Genomic DNA, 14,199 nt, shown 5'->3' with positions numbered 1-14,199 from the left:
ACCATGAAGCGGAGGCCACCCGAGCATAGAAATAGCGAAAAAGAAAAAAAAACAAAAAAAACCGCACGTAAAATCTAAAAAAACGCAAACGGGCAACGAAAAAGGGGGGTGCAACACGAGGACTTCCCAGGGGGTCACCCATCCTAGTACTACTCTCGCCCAAGCACGCTTAACTAAGGAGATCTAATGGGATCCGGTGCATTAGTGCTGGTATAATCGCACCCGAAATACTATCCATGTTTATTGCTTTTATGTCTTAAAAGACGCAGAACCTCCTTTGTTTTCGTACGCGAGGCGTGGGACCCACGTGACCGATCGGCTCCGTTCCAAAAATACGAAAACCATCAACCATGAAACGGATGCCACCCGAGCATAGAAACAGGAAGAAAGAAAAAAAAACAAAAAAAAACCGCACGTAAAATCTAAAAAAACGCAAACGGGCAACGAAAAAGGGGGGTGCAACACGAGGACTTCCCAGGGGGTCACCCATCCTAGTACTACTCTCGCCCAAGCACGCTTAACTGCGGAGTTCTGATGGGATCCGGTGCATTAGTGCTGGTATGATCGCACCCGAAATCTTATCCATGCTTATTGCTTTTATGTCTTAAAATACGCAGAACCTCCTTTGTTTTCGTACGCGAGGCGTGGGACCCACGTGACCGATCGGCTCCGTTGCAAAAATACGAAAACCATCAATCATGAAACGGATGCCACCCGAGCATAGAAACAGCAAGAAAGAAAAAAAAAACAAAAAAAAAAAACCGCACATAAAATCTAAAAAAACGCAAACGGGCAACGAAAAAGGGGGGGTGCAACACGAGGACTCCCCAGGGGGTCACCCATCCTAGTACTACTCTCGCCCAAGCACGCTTAACTGCGGAGTTCTGATGGGATCCGGTGCATTAGTGCTGGTATGATCGCACCCGAAATACTATCCATGTTTATTGCTTTTATGTCTTAAAAGACGCAGAACCTCCTTTGTTTTCGTACGCGAGGCGTGGGACCCACGTGACCGATCGGCTCCGTTCCAAAAATACGAAAACCATGAACCATGAAGCGGAGGCCACCCGAGCATAGAAATAGCGAAAAAGAAAAAAAAACAAAAAAAACCGCACGTAAAATCTAAAAAAACGCAAACGGGCAACGAAAAAGGGGGGTGCAACACGAGGACTTCCCAGGGGGTCACCCATCCTAGTACTACTCTCGCCCAAGCACGCTTAACTAAGGAGATCTAATGGGATCCGGTGCATTAGTGCTGGTATAATCGCACCCGAAATACTATCCATGTTTATTGCTTTTATGTCTTAAAAGACGCAGAACCTCCTTTGTTTTCGTACGCGAGGCGTGGGACCCACGTGACCGATCGGCTCCGTTCCAAAAATACGAAAACCATCAACCATGAAACGGATGCCACCCGAGCATAGAAACAGGAAGAAAGAAAAAAAAACAAAAAAAAACCGCACGTAAAATCTAAAAAAACGCAAACGGGCAACGAAAAAGGGGGGTGCAACACGAGGACTTCCCAGGGGGTCACCCATCCTAGTACTACTCTCGCCCAAGCACGCTTAACTGCGGAGTTCTGATGGGATCCGGTGCATTAGTGCTGGTATGATCGCACCCGAAATCTTATCCATGCTTATTGCTTTTATGTCTTAAAATACGCAGAACCTCCTTTGTTTTCGTACGCGAGGCGTGGGACCCACGTGACCGATCGGCTCCGTTGCAAAAATACGAAAACCATCAATCATGAAACGGATGCCACCCGAGCATAGAAACAGCAAGAAAGAAAAAAAAAACAAAAAATAAAAACCGCACGTAAAATCTAAAAAAACGCAAACGGGCAACGAAAAAGGGGGGGTGCAACACGAGGACTCCCCAGGGGGTCACCCATCCTAGTACTACTCTCGCCCAAGCACGCTTAACTGCGGAGTTCTGATGGGATCCGGTGCATTAGTGCTGGTATGATCGCACCCGAAATACTATCCATGATTATTGCTTTTATGTCTTAAAAGACGCAGAACCTCCTTTGTTTTCGTACGCGAGGCGTGGGACCCACGTGACCGATCGGCTCCGTTCCAAAAATACGAAAACCATGAACCATGAAGCGGAGGCCACCCGAGCATAGAAATAGCAAAAAAGAAAAAAAAAACATAAAAAAACCGCACGAAAAATCTAAAAAAACGCAAACGGGCAATGAAAAAGGGGGGTGCAACACGAGGACTTCCCAGGGGTCACCCATCCTAGTACTACTCTCGCCCAAGCACGCTTAACTAAGGAGTTCTGATGGGATCCGATGCATTAGTGCTGGTATGATCGCACCCGAAATACTATCCATGCTTATTGCTTTTATGTCTTAAAAGACGCAGAACCTCCTTTGTTTTCGTACGCGAGGCGTGGGACCCACGTGACCGATCGGCTCCGTTCCAAAAATACGAAAACCATGAACCATGAAGCGGAGGCCACCCGAGCATACAAACAGCAAGAAAGAAAAAAAACAAAAAAAAAACCGCACGTAAAATCTAAAAAAACGCAAACGGGCAAACGAAAAAGGGGGGTGCAACACGAGGACTTCCCAGGGGGTCACCCATCCTAGTACTACTCTCACCCAAGCACGCTTAACTGCGGAGTTCTGATGGGATCCGGTGCATTAGTGCTGGTATGATCGCACCCGAAATACTATCCATGCTTATTGCTTTTATGTCTTAAAAGACGCAGAACCTCCTTTGTTTTCGTACGCGAGGCGTGGGACCCACGTGACCGATCGGCTCCGTTCCAAAAATACGAAAACCATCAACCATGAAACGGATGCCACCCGAGCATAGAAACAGCAAGAAAGAAAAAAAAAACAAAAAAAAAAACCGCACGTAAAATCTAAAAAAACGCAAACGGGCAAACGAAAAAGGGGGGTGCAACACGAGGACTTCCCAGGGGTCACCCATCCTAGTACTACTCTCGCCCAAGCACGCTTAACTGCGGAGTTATGATGGGATCTGGTGCATTAGTGCTGGTATGATCGCACCCGAAATACTATCCATGCTTATTGCTTTTATGTCTTAAAAGACGCTGAACCTCCTTTGATTTCGTACGCGAGGCGTGGGACCCACGTGACCGATCGGCGCCGTTCCAAAAATACGAAAACCATCAACCATGAAATGGAGGCCACCCGAGCATAGAAATAGCAAGAAAGAAAAAAAAACAAAAAAAAAACCGCACGTAAAATCTAAAAAAACGCAAACGGGCAAACGAAAAAGGGGGGTGCAACACGAGGACTTCCCAGGGGGTCACCCATCCTAGTACTACTCTCGCCCAAGCACGCTTAACTGCGGAGTTCTGATGGGATCCGGTGCATTAGTGCCGGTATGATCGCACCCGAAATATTATCCATGCTTATTGCTTTTATGTCTTAAAAAACGTAGAACCTCCTTTGTTTTCGTACGCGAGGCGTGGGACCCACGTGACCGATCGGCTCCGTTGCAAAAATACGAAAACCATGAACCATGAAGCGGAGGCCACCCGAGCATAGAAATAGCAAGAAAGAAAAAAAAACAAAAAAAAAAAAACCGCACGTAAAATCTAAAAAAACGCAAACGGGCAACGAAAAAGGGGGGTGCAACACGAGGACTTCCCAGGGGGTCACCCATCCTAGTACTACTCTCGCCCAAGCACGCTTAATTGCGGAGTTCTAATGGGATCCGGTGCATTAGTGCCGGTATGATCGCACCCGAAATACTATCCATGCTTATTGCTTTTATGTCTTAAAAGACGCAGAACCTCCTTTGTTTTCGTACGCGAGGCGTGGGACCCACGTGACCGATCGGCTCCGTTCCAAAAATACGAAAACCATGAACCATGAAACGGATGCCACCCGAGCATAGAAATAGCAAGAAAGAAAGAAAAAAAAAACCGCACGTAAAATCTAAAAAAAACGCAAACGGGCAACGAAAAAGGGGGGTGCAACACGAGGACTTCCCAGGGGGTCACCCATCCTAGTACTACTCTCGCCCAAGCACGCTTAACTGCGGAGTTCTAATGGGATCCGGTGCATTAGTGCTCGTATGATCGCACCCGAAGTACTATCCATGCTTATTGCTTTTATGTCTTAAAAGACGCAGAACCTCCTTTGTTTTCGTACGCGAGGCGTGGGACCCACGTGACCGATCGGCTCCGTTCCAAAAATACGAAAACCATGAACCATGAAGCGGAGGCCACCCGAGCATAGAAATAGCGAAAAAGAAAAAAAAACAAAAAAAACCGCACGTAAAATCTAAAAAAACGCAAACGGGCAACGAAAAAGGGGGGTGCAACACGAGGACTTCCCAGGGGGTCACCCATCCTAGTACTACTCTCGCCCAAGCACGCTTAACTAAGGAGATCTAATGGGATCCGGTGCATTAGTGCTGGTATAATCGCACCCGAAATACTATCCATGTTTATTGCTTTTATGTCTTAAAAGACGCAGAACCTCCTTTGTTTTCGTACGCGAGGCGTGGGACCCACGTGACCGATCGGCTCCGTTCCAAAAATACGAAAACCATCAACCATGAAACGGATGCCACCCGAGCATAGAAACAGGAAGAAAGAAAAAAAAACAAAAAAAAACCGCACGTAAAATCTAAAAAAACGCAAACGGGCAACGAAAAAGGGGGGTGCAACACGAGGACTTCCCAGGGGGTCACCCATCCTAGTACTACTCTCGCCCAAGCACGCTTAACTGCGGAGTTCTGATGGGATCCGGTGCATTAGTGCTGGTATGATCGCACCCGAAATCTTATCCATGCTTATTGCTTTTACGTCTTAAAATACGCAGAACCTCCTTTGTTTTCGTACGCGAGGCGTGGGACCCACGTGACCGATCGGCTCCGTTGCAAAAATACGAAAACCATCAATCATGAAACGGATGCCACCCGAGCATAGAAACAGCAAGAAAGAAAAAAAAAACAAAAAAAAAAAACCGCACATAAAATCTAAAAAAACGCAAACGGGCAACGAAAAAGGGGGGGTGCAACACGAGGACTCCCCAGGGGGTCACCCATCCTAGTACTACTCTCGCCCAAGCACGCTTAACTGCGGAGTTCTGATGGGATCCGGTGCATTAGTGCTGGTATGATCGCACCCGAAATACTATCCATGATTATTGCTTTTATGTCTTAAAAGACGCAGAACCTCCTTTGTTTTCGTACGCGAGGCGTGGGACCCACGTGACCGATCGGCTCCGTTCCAAAAATACGAAAACCATGAACCATGAAGCGGAGGCCACCCGAGCATAGAAATAGCGAAAAAGAAAAAAAAACAAAAAAAACCGCACGTAAAATCTAAAAAAACGCAAACGGGCAACGAAAAAGGGGGGTGCAACACGAGGACTTCCCAGGGGGTCACCCATCCTAGTACTACTCTCGCCCAAGCACGCTTAACTAAGGAGATCTAATGGGATCCGGTGCATTAGTGCTGGTATAATCGCACCCGAAATACTATCCATGTTTATTGCTTTTATGTCTTAAAAGACGCAGAACCTCCTTTGTTTTCGTACGCGAGGCGTGGGACCCACGTGACCGATCGGCTCCGTTCCAAAAATACGAAAACCATCAACCATGAAACGGATGCCACCCGAGCATAGAAACAGGAAGAAAGAAAAAAAAACAAAAAAAAACCGCACGTAAAATCTAAAAAAACGCAAACGGGCAACGAAAAAGGGGGGTGCAACACGAGGACTTCCCAGGGGGTCACCCATCCTAGTACTACTCTCGCCCAAGCACGCTTAACTGCGGAGTTCTGATGGGATCCGGTGCATTAGTGCTGGTATGATCGCACCCGAAATCTTATCCATGCTTATTGCTTTTATGTCTTAAAATACGCAGAACCTCCTTTGTTTTCGTACGCGAGGCGTGGGACCCACGTGACCGATCGGCTCCGTTGCAAAAATACGAAAACCATCAATCATGAAACGGATGCCACCCGAGCATAGAAACAGCAAGAAAGAAAAAAAAAACAAAAAAAAAAAACCGCACGTAAAATCTAAAAAAACGCAAACGGGCAACGAAAAAGGGGGGGTGCAACACGAGGACTCCCCAGGGGGTCACCCATCCTAGTACTACTCTCGCCCAAGCACGCTTAACTGCGGAGTTCTGATGGGATCCGGTGCATTAGTGCTGGTATGATCGCACCCGAAATACTATCCATGATTATTGCTTTTATGTCTTAAAAGACGCAGAACCTCCTTTGTTTTCGTACGCGAGGCGTGGGACCCACGTGACCGATCGGCTCCGTTCCAAAAATACGAAAACCATGAACCATGAAGCGGAGGCCACCCGAGCATAGAAATAGCAAAAAAGAAAAAAAAAACATAAAAAAACCGCACGTAAAATCTAAAAAAACGCAAACGGGCAATGAAAAAGGGGGGTGCAACACGAGGACTTCCCAGGGGTCACCCATCCTAGTACTACTCTCGCCCAAGCACGCTTAACTAAGGAGTTCTGATGGGATCCGATGCATTAGTGCTGGTATGATCGCACCCGAAATACTATCCATGCTTATTGCTTTTATGTCTTAAAAGACGCAGAACCTCCTTTGTTTTCGTACGCGAGGCGTGGGACCCACGTGACCGATCGGCTCCGTTCCAAAAATACGAAAACCATGAACCATGAAGCGGAGGCCACCCGAGCATACAAACAGCAAGAAAGAAAAAAAACAAAAAAAAAACCGCACGTAAAATCTAAAAAAACGCAAACGGGCAAACGAAAAAGGGGGGTGCAACACGAGGACTTCCCAGGGGGTCACCCATCCTAGTACTACTCTCACCCAAGCACGCTTAACTGCGGAGTTCTGATGGGATCCGGTGCATTAGTGCTGGTATGATCGCACCCGAAATACTATCCATGCTTATTGCTTTTATGTCTTAAAAGACGCAGAACCTCCTTTGTTTTCGTACGCGAGGCGTGGGACCCACGTGACCGATCGGCTCCGTTCCAAAAATACGAAAACCATCAACCATGAAACGGATGCCACCCGAGCATAGAAACAGCAAGAAAGAAAAAAAAAACAAAAAAAAAAACCGCACGTAAAATCTAAAAAAACGCAAACGGGCAAACGAAAAAGGGGGGTGCAACACGAGGACTTCCCAGGGGTCACCCATCCTAGTACTACTCTCGCCCAAGCACGCTTAACTGCGGAGTTATGATGGGATCTGGTGCATTAGTGCTGGTATGATCGCACCCGAAATACTATCCATGCTTATTGCTTTTATGTCTTAAAAGACGCTGAACCTCCTTTGATTTCGTACGCGAGGCGTGGGACCCACGTGACCGATCGGCGCCGTTCCAAAAATACGAAAACCATCAACCATGAAATGGAGGCCACCCGAGCATAGAAATAGCAAGAAAGAAAAAAAAACAAAAAAAAAACCGCACGTAAAATCTAAAAAAACGCAAACGGGCAAACGAAAAAGGGGGGTGCAACACGAGGACTTCCCAGGGGGTCACCCATCCTAGTACTACTCTCGCCCAAGCACGCTTAACTGCGGAGTTCTGATGGGATCCGGTGCATTAGTGCCGGTATGATCGCACCCGAAATATTATCCATGCTTATTGCTTTTATGTCTTAAAAAACGTAGAACCTCCTTTGTTTTCGTACGCGAGGCGTGGGACCCACGTGACCGATCGGCTCCGTTGCAAAAATACGAAAACCATGAACCATGAAGCGGAGGCCACCCGAGCATAGAAATAGCAAGAAAGAAAAAAAAACAAAAAAAAAAAAACCGCACGTAAAATCTAAAAAAACGCAAACGGGCAACGAAAAAGGGGGGTGCAACACGAGGACTTCCCAGGGGGTCACCCATCCTAGTACTACTCTCGCCCAAGCACGCTTAATTGCGGAGTTCTAATGGGATCCGGTGCATTAGTGCCGGTATGATCGCACCCGAAATACTATCCATGCTTATTGCTTTTATGTCTTAAAAGACGCAGAACCTCCTTTGTTTTCGTACGCGAGGCGTGGGACCCACGTGACCGATCGGCTCCGTTCCAAAAATACGAAAACCATGAACCATGAAACGGATGCCACCCGAGCATAGAAATAGCAAGAAAGAAAGAAAAAAAAAACCGCACGTAAAATCTAAAAAAAACGCAAACGGGCAACGAAAAAGGGGGGTGCAACACGAGGACTTCCCAGGGGGTCACCCATCCTAGTACTACTCTCGCCCAAGCACGCTTAACTGCGGAGTTCTAATGGGATCCGGTGCATTAGTGCTCGTATGATCGCACCCGAAGTACTATCCATGCTTATTGCTTTTATGTCTTAAAAGACGCAGAACCTCCTTTGTTTTCGTACGCGAGGCGTGGGACCCACGTGACCGATCGGCTCCGTTCCAAAAATACGAAAACCATGAACCATGAAGCGGAGGCCACCCGAGCATAGAAATAGCGAAAAAGAAAAAAAAACAAAAAAAACCGCACGTAAAATCTAAAAAAACGCAAACGGGCAACGAAAAAGGGGGGTGCAACACGAGGACTTCCCAGGGGGTCACCCATCCTAGTACTACTCTCGCCCAAGCACGCTTAACTAAGGAGTTCTAATGGGATCCGGTGCATTAGTGCTGGTATGATCGCACACGAAATACTATCCATGTTTATTGCTTTTATGTCTTAAAAGACGCAGAACCTCCTTTGATTTCGTACGCGAGGCGTGGGACCCACGTGACCGATCGGCTCCGTTCCAAAAATACGAAAACCATCAACCATGAAACGAATGCCACCCGAGCATAGAAACAGCAAAGAAAGAAAAAAAAAACAAAAAAAAACCGCACGTAAAATCTAAAAAAACGCAAACGGGCAACGAAAAAGGGGGGTGCAACACGAGGACTTCCCAGGGGGTCACCCATCCTAGTACTACTCTCGCCCAAGCACGCTTAACTGCGGAGTTCTGATGGGATCCGGTGCATTAGTGCCGGTATGATCGCACCCGAAATATTATCCATGCTTATTGCTTTTATGTCTTAAAAGACGCAGAACCTCCTTTGTTTTCGTACGCGAGGCGTGGGACCCACGTGACCGATCGGCTCCGTTGCAAAAATACGAAAACCATGAACCATGAAGCGGAGGCCACCCGAGCATAGAAATAGCAAGAAAGAAAAAAAAACAAAAAAAAAACCGCACGTAAAATCTAAAAAAACGCAAACGGGCAACGAAAAAGGGGGGTGCAACACGAGGACTTCCCAGGGGGTCACCCATCCTAGTACTACTCTCGCCCAAGCACGCTTAACTAAGGAGTTCTAATGGGATCCGGTGCATTAGTGCCGGTATGATCGCACCCGAAATACTATCCATGCTTATTGCTTTTATGTCTTAAAAGACGCAGAACCTCCTTTGTTTTCGTACGCGAGGCGTGGGACCCACGTGACCGATCGGCTCCGTTCCAAAAATACGAAAACCATGAACCATGAAACGGATGCCACCCGAGCATAGAAATAGCAAGAAAGAAAAAAAAAACCGCACGTAAAATCTAAAAAAAACGCAAACGGGCAACGAAAAAGGGGGGGTGCAACACGAGGACTTCCCAGGGGGTCACCCATCCTAGTACTACTCTCGCCCAAGCACGCTTAACTGCGGAGTTCTGATGGGATCCGGTGCATTAGTGCTCGTATGATCGCACCTGAAATACTATCTATGCTTATTGCTTTTATGTCTTAAAAGACGCAGAACCTCCTTTGTTTTCGTACGCGAGGCGTGGGACCCACGTGACCGATCGGCTCCGTTCCAAAAATACGAAAACCATGACCCATGAAGCGGAGGCCACCCGAGCATAGAAATAGCGAAAAAGAAAAAAAAACAAAAAAAACCGCACGTAAAATCTAAAAAAACGCAAACGGGCAACGAAAAAGGGGGGTGCAACACGAGGACTTCCCAGGGGGTCACCCATCCTAGTACTACTCTCGCCCAAGCACGCTTAACTAAGGAGTTCTAATGGGATCCGGTGCATTAGTGCTGGTATGATCGCACCCGAAATACTATCCATGTTTATTGCTTTTATGTCTTAAAAGACGCAGAACCTCCTTTGATTTCGTACGCGAGGCGTGGGACCCACGTGACCGATCGGCTCCGTTCCAAAAATACGAAAACCATCAACCATGAAACGAATGCCACCCGAGCATAGAAACAGCAAAGAAAGAAAAAAAAAACAAAAAAAAACCGCACGTAAAATCTAAAAAAACGCAAACGGGCAACGAAAAAGGGGGGTGCAACACGAGGACTTCCCAGGGGGTCACCCATCCTAGTACTACTCTCGCCCAAGCACGCTTAACTGCGGAGTTCTGATGGGATCCGGTGCATTAGTGCCGGTATGATCGCACCCGAAATATTATCCATGCTTATTGCTTTTATGTCTTAAAAGACGCAGAACCTCCTTTGTTTTCGTACGCGAGGCGTGGGACCCACGTGACCGATCGGCTCCGTTGCAAAAATACGAAAACCATGAACCATGAAGCGGAGGCCACCCGAGCATAGAAATAGCAAGAAAGAAAAAAAAACAAAAAAAAAACCGCACGTAAAATCTAAAAAAACGCAAACGGGCAACGAAAAAGGGGGTGCAACACGAGGACTTCCCAGGGGGTCACCCATCCTAGTACTACTCTCGCCCAAGCACGCTTAACTAAGGAGTTCTAATGGGATCCGGTGCATTAGTGCCGGTATGATCGCACCCGAAATACTATCCATGCTTATTGCTTTTATGTCTTAAAAGACGCAGAACCTCCTTTGTTTTCGTACGCGAGGCGTGGGACCCACGTGACCGATCGGCTCCGTTCCAAAAATACGAAAACCATGAACCATGAAACGGATGCCACCCGAGCATAGAAATAGCAAGAAAGAAAAAAAAACCGCACGTAAAATCTAAAAAAAACGCAAACGGGCAACGAAAAAGGGAGGGTGCAACACGAGGACTTCCCAGGGGGTCACCCATCCTAGTACTACTCTCGCCCAAGCACGCTTAACTGCGGAGTTCTGATGGGATCCGGTGCATTAGTGCTCGTATGATCGCACCCGAAATACTATCCATGATTATTGCTTTTATGTCTTAAAAGACGCAGAACCTCCTTTGTTTTCGTACGCGAGGCGTGGGACCCACGTGACCGATCGGATCCGTTCCAAAAATACGAAAACCATGAACCATGAAGCGGAGGCCACCCGAGCATAGAAATAGCGAAAAAGAAAAAAAAACAAAAAAAACCGCACGTACAATCTAAAAAAACGCAAACGGGCAACGAAAAAGGGGGGTACAACACAAGGACTTCCCAGGGGGTCACCCATCCTAGTACTACTCTCGCCCAAGAACGCTTAACTAAGGAGTTCTAATGGGATCCGGTGCATTAGTGCCGGTATAATCGCACCCGAAATACTATCCATGTTTATTGCTTTTATGTCTTAAAAGACGCAGAACCTCATTTGTTTTCGTACGCGAGGCGTGGGACCCACGTGACCGATCGGCTCCGTTCCAAAAATACGAAAACCATCAACCATGAAACGGATGCCACCCGAGCATAGAAACAGCAAGAAAGAAAAAAAAAACAAAAAAAAACCGCACGTAAAATCTAAAAAAACGCAAACGGGCAACGAAAAAGGGGGGTGCAACACGAGGACTTCCCAGGGGGTCACCCATCCTAGTACTACTCTCGCCCAAGCACGCTTAGCTGCGGAGTTCTGATGGGATCCGGTGCATTAGTGCTGGTATGATCGCACCCGAAATACTATCCATGCTTATTGCTTTTATGTCTTAAAATACGCAGAACCTCCTTTGTTTTCGTACGCGAGGCGTGGGACCCACGTGACCGATCGGCTCCGTTGCAAAAATACGAAAACCATCAATCATGAAACGGATGCCACCCGAGCATAGAAACAGCAAGAAAGAAAAAAAAACAAAAAAAAAACCGCACGTAAAATCTAAAAAAACGCAAACGGGCAACGAAAAAGGGGGGTGCAACACGAGGACTTCCCAGGAGGTCACCCATCCTAGTACTACTCTCGCCCAAGCACGCTTAACTGCGGAGTTCTGATGGGATCCGGTGCATTAGTGCTGGTATGATCGCACCCGAAATACTATCCATGCTTATTGCTTTTATGTCTTAAAAGACGCAGAACCTCCTTTGTTTTCGTACGCGAGGCGTGGGACCCACGTGACCGATCGGCTCCGTTCCAAAAATACGAAAACCATCAACCATGAAACGGATGCCACCCGAGCATAGAAACAGCAAGAAAGAAAAAAAAAACAAAAAAAAAACCGCACGTAAAATCTAAAAAAACGCAAACGGGCAAACGAAAAAGGGAGGTGCAACACGAGGACTTCCCAGGGGTCACCCATCCTAGTACTACTCTCGCCCAAGCACGCTTAACTGCGGAGTTATGATGGGATCTGGTGCATTAGTGCTGGTATGATCGCACCCGAAATACTATCCATGCTTATTGCTTTTATGTCTTAAAAGACGCTGAACCTCCTTTGATTTCGTACGCGAGGCGTGGGACCCACGTGACCGATCGGCGCCGTTCCAAAAATACGAAAACCATCAACCATGAAATGGAGGCCACCCGAGCATAGAAATAGCAACAAAGAAAAAAAAACAAAAAAAAAACCGCACGTAAAATCTAAAAAAACGCAAACGGGCAAACGAAAAAGGGGGGTGCAACACGAGGACTTCCCAGGGGGTCACCCATCCTAGTACTACTCTCGCCCAAGCACGCTTAACTGCGGAGTTCTGATGGGATCCGGTGCATTAGTGCCGGTATGATCGCACCCGAAATATTATCCATGCTTATTGCTTTTATGTCTTAAAAAACGCAGAACCTCCTTTGTTTTCGTACGCGAGGCGTGGGACCCACGTGACCGATCGGCTCCGTTGCAAAAATACGAAAACCATGAACCATGAAGCGGAGGCCACCCGAGCATAGAAATAGCAAGAAAGAAAAAAAAACAAAAAAAAAAAAACCGCACGTAAAATCTAAAAAAACGCAAACGGGCAACGAAAAAGGGGGGTGCAACACGAGGACTTCCCAGGGGGTCACCCATCCTAGTACTACTCTCGCCCAAGCACACTTAATTGCGGAGTTCTAATGGGATCCGGTGCATTAGTGCCGGTATGATCGCACCCGAAATACTATCCATGCTTATTGCTTTTATGTCTTAAAAGACGCAGAACCTCCTTTGTTTTCGTACGCGAGGCGTGGGACCCACGTGACCGATCGGCTCCGTTCCAAAAATACGAAAACCATGAACCATGAAACGGATGCCACCCGAGCATACAAATAGCAAGAAAGAAAGAAAAAAAAAAACCGCACGTAAAATCTAAAAAAAACGCAAACGGGCAACGAAAAAGGGGGGTGCAACACGAGGACTTCCCAGGGGGTCACCCATCCTAGTACTACTCTCGCCCAAGCACGCTTAACTGCGGAGTTCTGATGGGATCCGGTGCATTAGTGCTCGTATGATCGCACCCGAAGTACTATCCATGCTTATTGCTTTTATGTCTTAAAAGACGCAGAACCTCCTTTGTTTTCGTACGCGAGGCGTGGGACCCACGTGACCGATCGGCTCCGTTCCAAAAATACGAAAACCATGAACCATGAAGCGGAGGCCACCCGAGCATAGAAATAGCGAAAAAGAAAAAAAAACAAAAAAAACCGCACGTAAAATCTAAAAAAACGCAAACGGGCAACGAAAAAGGGGGGTGCAACACGAGGACTTCCCAGGGGGTCACCCATCCTAGTACTACTCTCGCCCAAGCACGCTTAACTAAGGAGTTCTAATGGGATCCGGTGCATTAGTGCTGGTATGATCGCATCCGAAATACTATCCATGTTTATTGCTTTTATGTCTTAAAAGACGCAGAACCTCCTTTGATTTCGTACGCGAGGCGTGGGACCCACGTGACCGATCGGCTCCGTTCCAAAAATACGAAAACCATCAACCATGAAACGAATGCCACCCGAGCATAGAAACAGCAAAGAAAGAAAAAAAAAACAAAAAAAAACCGCACGTAAAATCTAAAAAAACGCAAACGGGCAACGAAAAAGGGGGGTGCAACACGAGGACTTCCCAGGGGGTCACCCATCCTAGTACTACTCTCGCCCAAGCACGCTTAACTGCGGAGTTCTGATGGGATCCGGTGCATTAGTGCCGGTATGATCGCACCCGAAATATTATACATGCTTATTGCTTTTATGT

The 14,199-nt window shown here is 47.0% G+C and overlaps 41 non-coding genes across 41 annotated transcripts; all 41 read right to left on the bottom strand.

The window, feature by feature from the left end:
* Nucleotides 1–105: 105 nt before the first annotated feature.
* LOC145147361 (5S ribosomal RNA) lies at nucleotides 106–224 on the bottom strand. The gene has a single exon (XR_013728268.1). It is a non-coding gene; the product is annotated as a 5S ribosomal RNA (ribosomal RNA).
* A 229-nt stretch (nucleotides 225–453) lies between these two features.
* On the bottom strand, nucleotides 454–572 carry LOC145152352 (5S ribosomal RNA). The gene has a single exon (XR_013732874.1). It is a non-coding gene; the product is annotated as a 5S ribosomal RNA (ribosomal RNA).
* A 234-nt stretch (nucleotides 573–806) lies between these two features.
* LOC145140697 (5S ribosomal RNA) lies at nucleotides 807–925 on the bottom strand. Its single transcript, XR_013722244.1, has one exon. It is a non-coding gene; the product is annotated as a 5S ribosomal RNA (ribosomal RNA).
* Nucleotides 926–1,153: 228 nt separating this feature from the next.
* Nucleotides 1,154–1,272, bottom strand: LOC145147360 (5S ribosomal RNA). Its single transcript, XR_013728267.1, has one exon. It is a non-coding gene; the product is annotated as a 5S ribosomal RNA (ribosomal RNA).
* Nucleotides 1,273–1,501: 229 nt separating this feature from the next.
* On the bottom strand, nucleotides 1,502–1,620 carry LOC145152350 (5S ribosomal RNA). The gene has a single exon (XR_013732872.1). It is a non-coding gene; the product is annotated as a 5S ribosomal RNA (ribosomal RNA).
* A 234-nt stretch (nucleotides 1,621–1,854) lies between these two features.
* LOC145140696 (5S ribosomal RNA) lies at nucleotides 1,855–1,973 on the bottom strand. The gene has a single exon (XR_013722241.1). It is a non-coding gene; the product is annotated as a 5S ribosomal RNA (ribosomal RNA).
* Nucleotides 1,974–2,203: 230 nt separating this feature from the next.
* Nucleotides 2,204–2,321, bottom strand: LOC145149459 (5S ribosomal RNA). Its single transcript, XR_013730321.1, has one exon. It is a non-coding gene; the product is annotated as a 5S ribosomal RNA (ribosomal RNA).
* A 230-nt stretch (nucleotides 2,322–2,551) lies between these two features.
* LOC145155794 (5S ribosomal RNA) lies at nucleotides 2,552–2,670 on the bottom strand. Its single transcript, XR_013736222.1, has one exon. It is a non-coding gene; the product is annotated as a 5S ribosomal RNA (ribosomal RNA).
* A 233-nt stretch (nucleotides 2,671–2,903) lies between these two features.
* Nucleotides 2,904–3,021, bottom strand: LOC145150064 (5S ribosomal RNA). Its single transcript, XR_013730894.1, has one exon. It is a non-coding gene; the product is annotated as a 5S ribosomal RNA (ribosomal RNA).
* A 231-nt stretch (nucleotides 3,022–3,252) lies between these two features.
* LOC145152541 (5S ribosomal RNA) lies at nucleotides 3,253–3,371 on the bottom strand. The gene has a single exon (XR_013733075.1). It is a non-coding gene; the product is annotated as a 5S ribosomal RNA (ribosomal RNA).
* A 233-nt stretch (nucleotides 3,372–3,604) lies between these two features.
* LOC145144607 (5S ribosomal RNA) lies at nucleotides 3,605–3,723 on the bottom strand. The gene has a single exon (XR_013725617.1). It is a non-coding gene; the product is annotated as a 5S ribosomal RNA (ribosomal RNA).
* A 225-nt stretch (nucleotides 3,724–3,948) lies between these two features.
* On the bottom strand, nucleotides 3,949–4,067 carry LOC145145013 (5S ribosomal RNA). Its single transcript, XR_013726007.1, has one exon. It is a non-coding gene; the product is annotated as a 5S ribosomal RNA (ribosomal RNA).
* A 228-nt stretch (nucleotides 4,068–4,295) lies between these two features.
* On the bottom strand, nucleotides 4,296–4,414 carry LOC145147359 (5S ribosomal RNA). Its single transcript, XR_013728266.1, has one exon. It is a non-coding gene; the product is annotated as a 5S ribosomal RNA (ribosomal RNA).
* A 229-nt stretch (nucleotides 4,415–4,643) lies between these two features.
* LOC145152349 (5S ribosomal RNA) lies at nucleotides 4,644–4,762 on the bottom strand. Its single transcript, XR_013732871.1, has one exon. It is a non-coding gene; the product is annotated as a 5S ribosomal RNA (ribosomal RNA).
* A 234-nt stretch (nucleotides 4,763–4,996) lies between these two features.
* LOC145140692 (5S ribosomal RNA) lies at nucleotides 4,997–5,115 on the bottom strand. Its single transcript, XR_013722240.1, has one exon. It is a non-coding gene; the product is annotated as a 5S ribosomal RNA (ribosomal RNA).
* A 228-nt stretch (nucleotides 5,116–5,343) lies between these two features.
* On the bottom strand, nucleotides 5,344–5,462 carry LOC145147358 (5S ribosomal RNA). Its single transcript, XR_013728265.1, has one exon. It is a non-coding gene; the product is annotated as a 5S ribosomal RNA (ribosomal RNA).
* Nucleotides 5,463–5,691: 229 nt separating this feature from the next.
* LOC145152348 (5S ribosomal RNA) lies at nucleotides 5,692–5,810 on the bottom strand. Its single transcript, XR_013732870.1, has one exon. It is a non-coding gene; the product is annotated as a 5S ribosomal RNA (ribosomal RNA).
* A 234-nt stretch (nucleotides 5,811–6,044) lies between these two features.
* On the bottom strand, nucleotides 6,045–6,163 carry LOC145140689 (5S ribosomal RNA). Its single transcript, XR_013722239.1, has one exon. It is a non-coding gene; the product is annotated as a 5S ribosomal RNA (ribosomal RNA).
* Nucleotides 6,164–6,393: 230 nt separating this feature from the next.
* LOC145149458 (5S ribosomal RNA) lies at nucleotides 6,394–6,511 on the bottom strand. Its single transcript, XR_013730320.1, has one exon. It is a non-coding gene; the product is annotated as a 5S ribosomal RNA (ribosomal RNA).
* Nucleotides 6,512–6,741: 230 nt separating this feature from the next.
* Nucleotides 6,742–6,860, bottom strand: LOC145155793 (5S ribosomal RNA). The gene has a single exon (XR_013736221.1). It is a non-coding gene; the product is annotated as a 5S ribosomal RNA (ribosomal RNA).
* Nucleotides 6,861–7,093: 233 nt separating this feature from the next.
* Nucleotides 7,094–7,211, bottom strand: LOC145150063 (5S ribosomal RNA). The gene has a single exon (XR_013730893.1). It is a non-coding gene; the product is annotated as a 5S ribosomal RNA (ribosomal RNA).
* Nucleotides 7,212–7,442: 231 nt separating this feature from the next.
* Nucleotides 7,443–7,561, bottom strand: LOC145152540 (5S ribosomal RNA). The gene has a single exon (XR_013733074.1). It is a non-coding gene; the product is annotated as a 5S ribosomal RNA (ribosomal RNA).
* Nucleotides 7,562–7,794: 233 nt separating this feature from the next.
* LOC145144606 (5S ribosomal RNA) lies at nucleotides 7,795–7,913 on the bottom strand. The gene has a single exon (XR_013725616.1). It is a non-coding gene; the product is annotated as a 5S ribosomal RNA (ribosomal RNA).
* A 225-nt stretch (nucleotides 7,914–8,138) lies between these two features.
* LOC145145012 (5S ribosomal RNA) lies at nucleotides 8,139–8,257 on the bottom strand. The gene has a single exon (XR_013726006.1). It is a non-coding gene; the product is annotated as a 5S ribosomal RNA (ribosomal RNA).
* Nucleotides 8,258–8,485: 228 nt separating this feature from the next.
* Nucleotides 8,486–8,604, bottom strand: LOC145146816 (5S ribosomal RNA). The gene has a single exon (XR_013727743.1). It is a non-coding gene; the product is annotated as a 5S ribosomal RNA (ribosomal RNA).
* A 231-nt stretch (nucleotides 8,605–8,835) lies between these two features.
* On the bottom strand, nucleotides 8,836–8,954 carry LOC145152539 (5S ribosomal RNA). The gene has a single exon (XR_013733073.1). It is a non-coding gene; the product is annotated as a 5S ribosomal RNA (ribosomal RNA).
* A 230-nt stretch (nucleotides 8,955–9,184) lies between these two features.
* On the bottom strand, nucleotides 9,185–9,303 carry LOC145145245 (5S ribosomal RNA). The gene has a single exon (XR_013726229.1). It is a non-coding gene; the product is annotated as a 5S ribosomal RNA (ribosomal RNA).
* Nucleotides 9,304–9,525: 222 nt separating this feature from the next.
* Nucleotides 9,526–9,644, bottom strand: LOC145146566 (5S ribosomal RNA). The gene has a single exon (XR_013727504.1). It is a non-coding gene; the product is annotated as a 5S ribosomal RNA (ribosomal RNA).
* Nucleotides 9,645–9,872: 228 nt separating this feature from the next.
* LOC145144937 (5S ribosomal RNA) lies at nucleotides 9,873–9,991 on the bottom strand. The gene has a single exon (XR_013725935.1). It is a non-coding gene; the product is annotated as a 5S ribosomal RNA (ribosomal RNA).
* A 231-nt stretch (nucleotides 9,992–10,222) lies between these two features.
* LOC145152538 (5S ribosomal RNA) lies at nucleotides 10,223–10,341 on the bottom strand. The gene has a single exon (XR_013733072.1). It is a non-coding gene; the product is annotated as a 5S ribosomal RNA (ribosomal RNA).
* A 229-nt stretch (nucleotides 10,342–10,570) lies between these two features.
* LOC145145244 (5S ribosomal RNA) lies at nucleotides 10,571–10,689 on the bottom strand. The gene has a single exon (XR_013726228.1). It is a non-coding gene; the product is annotated as a 5S ribosomal RNA (ribosomal RNA).
* A 221-nt stretch (nucleotides 10,690–10,910) lies between these two features.
* Nucleotides 10,911–11,029, bottom strand: LOC145144414 (5S ribosomal RNA). Its single transcript, XR_013725422.1, has one exon. It is a non-coding gene; the product is annotated as a 5S ribosomal RNA (ribosomal RNA).
* A 228-nt stretch (nucleotides 11,030–11,257) lies between these two features.
* On the bottom strand, nucleotides 11,258–11,376 carry LOC145150475 (5S ribosomal RNA). Its single transcript, XR_013731299.1, has one exon. It is a non-coding gene; the product is annotated as a 5S ribosomal RNA (ribosomal RNA).
* A 230-nt stretch (nucleotides 11,377–11,606) lies between these two features.
* On the bottom strand, nucleotides 11,607–11,725 carry LOC145153568 (5S ribosomal RNA). Its single transcript, XR_013734069.1, has one exon. It is a non-coding gene; the product is annotated as a 5S ribosomal RNA (ribosomal RNA).
* Nucleotides 11,726–11,955: 230 nt separating this feature from the next.
* Nucleotides 11,956–12,074, bottom strand: LOC145148364 (5S ribosomal RNA). The gene has a single exon (XR_013729251.1). It is a non-coding gene; the product is annotated as a 5S ribosomal RNA (ribosomal RNA).
* Nucleotides 12,075–12,306: 232 nt separating this feature from the next.
* LOC145150501 (5S ribosomal RNA) lies at nucleotides 12,307–12,424 on the bottom strand. The gene has a single exon (XR_013731323.1). It is a non-coding gene; the product is annotated as a 5S ribosomal RNA (ribosomal RNA).
* Nucleotides 12,425–12,655: 231 nt separating this feature from the next.
* On the bottom strand, nucleotides 12,656–12,774 carry LOC145152537 (5S ribosomal RNA). Its single transcript, XR_013733071.1, has one exon. It is a non-coding gene; the product is annotated as a 5S ribosomal RNA (ribosomal RNA).
* Nucleotides 12,775–13,007: 233 nt separating this feature from the next.
* Nucleotides 13,008–13,126, bottom strand: LOC145146189 (5S ribosomal RNA). Its single transcript, XR_013727136.1, has one exon. It is a non-coding gene; the product is annotated as a 5S ribosomal RNA (ribosomal RNA).
* Nucleotides 13,127–13,352: 226 nt separating this feature from the next.
* LOC145143695 (5S ribosomal RNA) lies at nucleotides 13,353–13,471 on the bottom strand. The gene has a single exon (XR_013724726.1). It is a non-coding gene; the product is annotated as a 5S ribosomal RNA (ribosomal RNA).
* Nucleotides 13,472–13,699: 228 nt separating this feature from the next.
* Nucleotides 13,700–13,818, bottom strand: LOC145147304 (5S ribosomal RNA). The gene has a single exon (XR_013728212.1). It is a non-coding gene; the product is annotated as a 5S ribosomal RNA (ribosomal RNA).
* Nucleotides 13,819–14,049: 231 nt separating this feature from the next.
* LOC145152536 (5S ribosomal RNA) lies at nucleotides 14,050–14,168 on the bottom strand. The gene has a single exon (XR_013733070.1). It is a non-coding gene; the product is annotated as a 5S ribosomal RNA (ribosomal RNA).
* Between the last annotated feature and the right edge of the window lie 31 nt (nucleotides 14,169–14,199).

Source organism: Lactuca virosa, chromosome 1 (assembly GCF_052849685.1).
Source record: "Lactuca virosa cultivar CGN04683 chromosome 1, Lactuca_virosa_CGN04683_v6, whole genome shotgun sequence".
Classification (NCBI taxonomy): domain Eukaryota; kingdom Viridiplantae; phylum Streptophyta; class Magnoliopsida; order Asterales; family Asteraceae; genus Lactuca; species Lactuca virosa.
Note: the sequence above shows the minus strand (reverse complement) of the source record. Positions and strands in the feature narration are given on the sequence as shown.